Genomic DNA, 6,698 nt, shown 5'->3' on the forward strand with positions numbered 1-6,698 from the left:
AAGCAAATGGAACCAAATTTTGCATGTGGAGGTTATAGGGTGCCATAAACGATTCTATGGTGGTTAAATACCCCTCCCCCATTCATAAGGGGGAGCTGCTATACACATGCAACACAAATTACAGGGGGCACACAAACACAAACTTCTGCATAACTCGAGAACTAATCAAGCGAATGGAGCCAAAATTGGGTTGTGAGGGTTTTTGGGTATGAGAAATGTTTTTATTATGGTATGACACCCCTCCCTCCTCTGGAATGGAGAGCGGGTCCCATAAAAATTCGAAATACACATATTTCAACCAAAAATATTCCAACCAAACATGACAATTGAAAATTTTCGGAAAACTCTGAAAGAAAAAGGGAAAATTCGGAAAATTAAATTCTCATATGTTCTACAATTGCATAGTGACAAGTGCTGTTAGTCCATTTGATGTTTGGGCGAAATTGAGAAATTGATCTTTGTTCGAAACTGGAAATGGATTTTAATGTGATGAAACGCACTCCTATATCTTCTTCTATCTATACCAATAAAAAAGTATCGCCGAATGTGTTGATAAGAGCAGAACTCTAGGAAGGAATTGTCCGATTTAGGGCTGTCTTTGTTCTATCATATTTTCTGTATAAAACATTTATTCCATGCAACGGAGAAACATGTTATTTGCAAGTGGTTGAAAAATTTTGAACGAGAATTATGTCTGAAAATAATCTGATATTATAATGATGAGTTTTGGTAGAAATACTAGGAATTTTATAGTGAAAGGTAAATTCAACGGGGTCGATTAGAAGATCAATCAATGAACAGCTCTGCGATTGGACTCATGAACTTGCTCATAGTAAGAGAACGTGAATGTTTGAAGGATTGATGCGAAATCTTATATCTATTGCAATCGAATGCTTCGAAGTGTTAATTCCAGAAAAAAACAACTGTGGCTGTGTCAGGAGGATATAGTGATTGTACGGCGATTCTAAGTTAAGCATGCCTTCAGAAATGTGATCGTTATTTTGGGGCATTCTAATAATTTACAGAATCTTAGTGGAATTCAGCATCAGTACATGAAACAGCTGTGATAACTGGCCCGGAAGGCAAACAGTTCTTGTTTTGACATGGAATTCAGTAGAACGCTGTAAGATTGGGGAATGTAGTGGGAAGCGGTTGGCAATTGTTACTTTTTCTCAGGCAGATCTTTCAGGATCGATCATTGGAGCCTCATCACCTCTAATTCTACCCAATACTACTATACAAGCCTAACCGACCATTGGTTTCAGTCTATGCGCTATGGAGGCCAAAGTCTTGCCTATCTCATCATCCTCATAGTCGAGCATTTCTTGTACGAATTCAACAGCCGTTCTAGTCCTATGTTCGGGTCTGGCGAAAATGTCGGCTTGATATAAGTATTCATCGTCATTATATTATTTATGGTTGAAGAACAGCACGCCCTCTAGATACTTACACGCAACAAAAATATTAGAGAAACACCTTGCAACATCGACATTTTTGAAAGGCTGTGGCTTCGTTAAAAAATGTACATCATTTTGAAGATTTTTTCAAAAGTTTCAACGACATAGCTCGTTGTTCTTCTGGAATAAATCCAAATTACGTTCCAAAAATTTAAAAAAAAACATTTTTTAAATGATTGAGGTAGGAAATTTCAATAATTTTGAATCGTCAAAGCAACAAATGAATCCTTGATCAGAATTTATTGGAGATTTCAAATTACGTTACTTTTTTTGAATATTCATCGCCAAATACAAAAGGATACTTTTGTCTTAAGCTAATAAATCTCTATATATATGTACGTGCACCCGTGGCCGAGTGGTTAGTGTCTCACATTATCATGCCGGGTGTTCGGGTTCGATTCCCGTTCTGGCCGGGAGATTTTTCGTCAGAGAAATTTCCTTCGACTTGCACTGTGGTTCTAGAGCTTGCCCCTCGGAATACACTCAAGGCGTGTTGTTTGGCTTAAGAAACCTCAACTAAGTTAATGCATACGTTGAGACGGCAAACGTTCCAAGGAACGTTAACGCCATTCCAGAAGAAAAACAAGAAGAAGATATATATATATATATATATATATATATATATATATATATATATATATATATATATATATATATATATTTTTGACAAAAAAATTTTTTGAGATGACACTAGATCTCGACGTTTGCAATTTTAAGACATTTGGCATCAACATTTTTTTTTCGAAAACCCCGATTTCCTTTACTCCCCCCTTGGGTGATTTTTCGATTTTCAAAAAACACAAACTTTGACCGCTTTGTGCCACTCTCCCTTAAGTCCGATTGAGCTGATATTTTACATAGGGTGTTTTTTCAAGGTGGTGAACATTTTTTATGGGGTAATTTTTTGAAACTCGAGATGACCATTTTCATTGGCACCCTAATATATATACACATCGTCACATCGAAGATGTCCTAAAATAAGCTTTATTTTCGTTTTTTAAAAACAATAATCGGTTCACTTTTGTAGAAGTTATTAAAATTTATTGCGTGAGCGTTTAATCTGAAAGACCCTGTAGAAATAAAATGCAAAGGGTCAATTAGAATGTTAAACGTTCGTTTATTAAGAAAACGTGAACGTTTGAATGTATTCATAATAAAAAAAATCCAACCTGGGCGAGACGAGGTTTGTCGGGCCAGCTAGTGGCATATAAAAACCACCACCAATCCTTTTGAGGATCGTGTGTCGTGTTCGATCATTGCGATAAACTTCGGTCTCTGTGACATGCACAATCGACAGACCAAATAGAGAAACACCTTACAACACTAGAATTTTTGAGTGCTTTTCGAAAGGCTGCATTTTCGTGAAAAATCAACGCTTCAAGTTCACAGTTCTAGAATATTTTTGTGTTTGGGTGTAGTAGGCAAAAATAACGAGAAGAAATAAAAAATCGACTTCTTTCTGTTTTTTCTGAGTCCGAAACAATGTTTTGCTAACTAAGTTAATAACCTCTCTCATCATTTTTATTTGAGATACCCCGGCAAACGTTGTTCTGCCATATAAATTATTTGTGGTGAATATTTCGGGTGTTGAATGAAACATATATAATGTATTGTAAACGTGTTTGAATGTTTTAGTGATCTATAAAATTAATCGAATTTGATCAATAAAATAGAACGAATGAAAAGATTTGAACGAAAATGTCTATAATGTTTCTTCATTCAATGTATTTCATTCTTGATTTCAAACGTAAGGTTAAAAATGTAATATATTTTTGTCGTACAGTAGAAAAATGGAAAAAAGAAAATCAATATCAATTTCAATATCAGAAAATCAATATCTATTTTGTTGCGCAATTTATGTCGTTTTCATTCATCGGTATACTGAATTTAAAATACAGACATATTTCATCCATATTCATGGTCTTGCAAATGTATTCAATGTTTTACATTGAATTGCAGAACTCAACATTAATATGAACAGCATTTTGTTTAGCTCAGCTGAGGTGAATATGGAACTGCCCAACGAATGCCAGATTCAGTATCTGCATTGTTGATTTCTGTGGATGATTGTCTGCCATTGTCAGTATTTCTTTGTTGATATATTGGACAGGAGGACAGGAGGGTACGCTTGGGATCGTCTCTTTGGTGCCATCTTTAGGTAAATGCCTTGTACTTATTACATCCGCCATACAAGGCGCTAAAAATTCAGATCCACGCATGAACTATGTTTGTGGTAACAATGTCGAATATCAACAGTTACCCATATTCCAGAATCTGATTGGTTTGAAGCTCGACTTCACGGTTCGATCGAAATCTCGCGTAACTTTAGAAAAGAACCTATCTGCATTGATCGATTCTCTTCATTGCCTTTCTCTTCCGATTACCACGGCCTTACAGACAGATTTTACGTCATTTATGCAACATAGTTCTATTCTCCTGACCGTCGAACACATTAGGTAATGCTTTCACCGCTGAGTTATTAACGAAAGAGAGTGTCGATGAAGGGAATCGATCAATGCAGATAGGTCCTTTTCTAAAGTTACGCGAGAAATCATCTTTTGCATTCTTCTTTGCGCTTTTATCTGGGGGATTTTTCTTCTGAAAGACGCTTCTGACTTGCATGATTGTCACATATGTTCCAGATCTAGTCACTTAGAATACATTCAAGGCGTATTGCTTGCCATAGCAATCTCCACCAGGTACTACTAAAAATCCTGCAATACTACGATGATAAGGCGAACGTTGGGAGCGTTGGTGCTATTGAAGAAGAACACGGAGAGAGTCGTATGAACGATGTGCGTCAACGAAGAACTCCAGATTTTTGTTTTTTCTTCGAATCATAATTTCTCGCGTCATTGTGCAGTCGCAACCTATGATTCTAGTAACGCTTGCGCATTGAATTTAGACACGTGCTCTCTAGCAGGAGTTTTATCAGGATAGATGACAATAGCGTGATTGTCATTTTGTAACACTTGCTCTGAAGTATTTCAATAATTCGTTGTGCTCATTCAAAAATACTTCCAACTCGCCGGCGATATGTCTGGCTTCAGATGAAGTGAGGTTACTTGCGAATGTGTGGATGAAAGTTCGATGTAGCGGACGTAGCGTCATCTGTCATTTAACCATATTTGACAGTACGCACTTAACCGCGTACTATATATATATATATATATATATATATATATATATATATATATATATATATATATATATATATATATATGGAGCAAAATAAAGAGAAAATCCGACATATTTTACAGTACTACTATGACAAAGGCAAAAATGCATCTCAAGCTGCCAATAAAATTTGTGCAGTTTATGGACCCGATACAGTTTCCATTTCCACCGCAAACGATGGTTTCAACGTTTTCGTTCTGGTCTAGAGGTCTTCGAAGATGCGCCACGCTCCGGAAGGCCTGTCGTCGAAAATTGCGACAAAATCGCTGAATTAGCCGAGAAAGACCGGCATAGTAGCAGCCGTAGCATCGGCCACGAGCTGCGGATAAGTCATCAAACCGTTATTAACCATTTGAAGAAGCTTGGATTCACACGTTGACGCAAAAAAACATCTTTGACCGTATCGACGCATGTGAATCGCTGCTGAATCGCGACAAAATCGACCCGTTTCTGAAGCGAATGGTGACTGGCGATGAAAAGTGGGTCACTTACGACAACGTGAAGCGCAAACGGTCGTGGTCGAAGCCCGCTGAAGCGGCTCAGACGGTGGCCAAGCCCTCATTAACGGCCAGGAAGGTTCTGCTGTGTGTTTGGTGGGATTGTCAAGGAATAATCTATTATGAGCTGCTTCCCTATGGCCAAACGCTCAATTCGGACCTGTACTGCCAACAACTGGACCGCTTGAAGGTAGCACTTATGAAGAAGAGGCCATCTTTGATAAACAGAGGCCGCATTGTCTTCCATCAGGACAACGCCAGGCCACACACTTCTTTGGCGACGCGCCAGAAGCTCCGGGAGCTCGGATGGGAGGTTCGTTTGCATCCGCCGTATAGTCCGGACCTTGCACCAAGTGACTACCACCTGTTTTTGTCCATGGCGAACGAGCTTGGTAGTCAGAAGTTAGCCACAAAAGAGGCCTGTGAAAATTGGCTATCCGAGTTTTTTGCCAATAAGGAAGCGAGCTTCTATAACAGGGGTATTATGAAGTTGGCATCTCGTTGGGTCATCGAACATCGAACATCGAACAAAACGGCGCATATTTGACTTAAAACAGATGATTGTAACTAATTTTATGAACAAATGAAAATTCAAAAAAAATACCGCAGGACTTTTTTGACAGGGTGTTTTTACGCAACTAGTAAATGCAAATCGATTTTTCTTCATGAAAATAACATATAATCGATACGAGTTTGGGTTTGCTGAAAAGCCCTCTCTAGTCTCTATTTGCTAATACTACCATAAGGCGTTGAAATTATTCATTTTTTTATGTTTTTTAACGATTTTCCTCAAAGGGAAATTTTGATCATGGTTTGATCACCTCTGATCATAGTTTGTCCAAAAAATTATTATGGTTTGTCCGGTTTTAGAAAGAACTATTTTTGAATAAAAAAATTCGAATTTTCAAGTAGATGTTGCATTTATCATTGTTTGAGTTTACTGTCATTATATTGATCCATTCATAAATTAGGCTTTCTTCAGAATATTGCCTTTTATTGGGCATTTAAAAAGTGTTCACCTCAACACATTCCACATAGAGAAACTTTATTTCTGTTATGTGTGAAGGACACAATAAACAATCTGCAGCGCGCCATCATCATAGACATCATGTGGACAAAACAACATTAATTAGTTGGACAACTCATGATCAGAATTGAGGTCTTCGAAATGCGTTAATTTAATGGTTTAGCTCTGAAAAACTGATACAAATGGTGTACAAGCATGATGTTTACAATATTTGTGAGTGTTATAATCCAGAAAAGGTCTGAATATGTACCGAATAATCATCTGGTGATTGATTAAAAGTTAGCTCAATTGAGGGGCGCATTTACATCAATAGAAAGTGTATTTTATCATCCTTTAAAACACGAGAATCCGTAAAAATATACTACAAAACTACTGTAAATCATGGAAAAGCCAATTTTATTTATATATTTTGAAACATTTGAATGCCTGATTTGACAAAGGTGTGCTGAATTAGAGCATTCAAAACAGTGGACAAACCATGATCGTATTTTCGATTGGACAAACCAAAATCATTTACCTTATTTAGTTACAATTTGATAA

This window comes from Toxorhynchites rutilus, chromosome 1 (genome assembly GCF_029784135.1).
Source record: "Toxorhynchites rutilus septentrionalis strain SRP chromosome 1, ASM2978413v1, whole genome shotgun sequence".
NCBI classification, from domain to species: domain Eukaryota; kingdom Metazoa; phylum Arthropoda; class Insecta; order Diptera; family Culicidae; genus Toxorhynchites; species Toxorhynchites rutilus.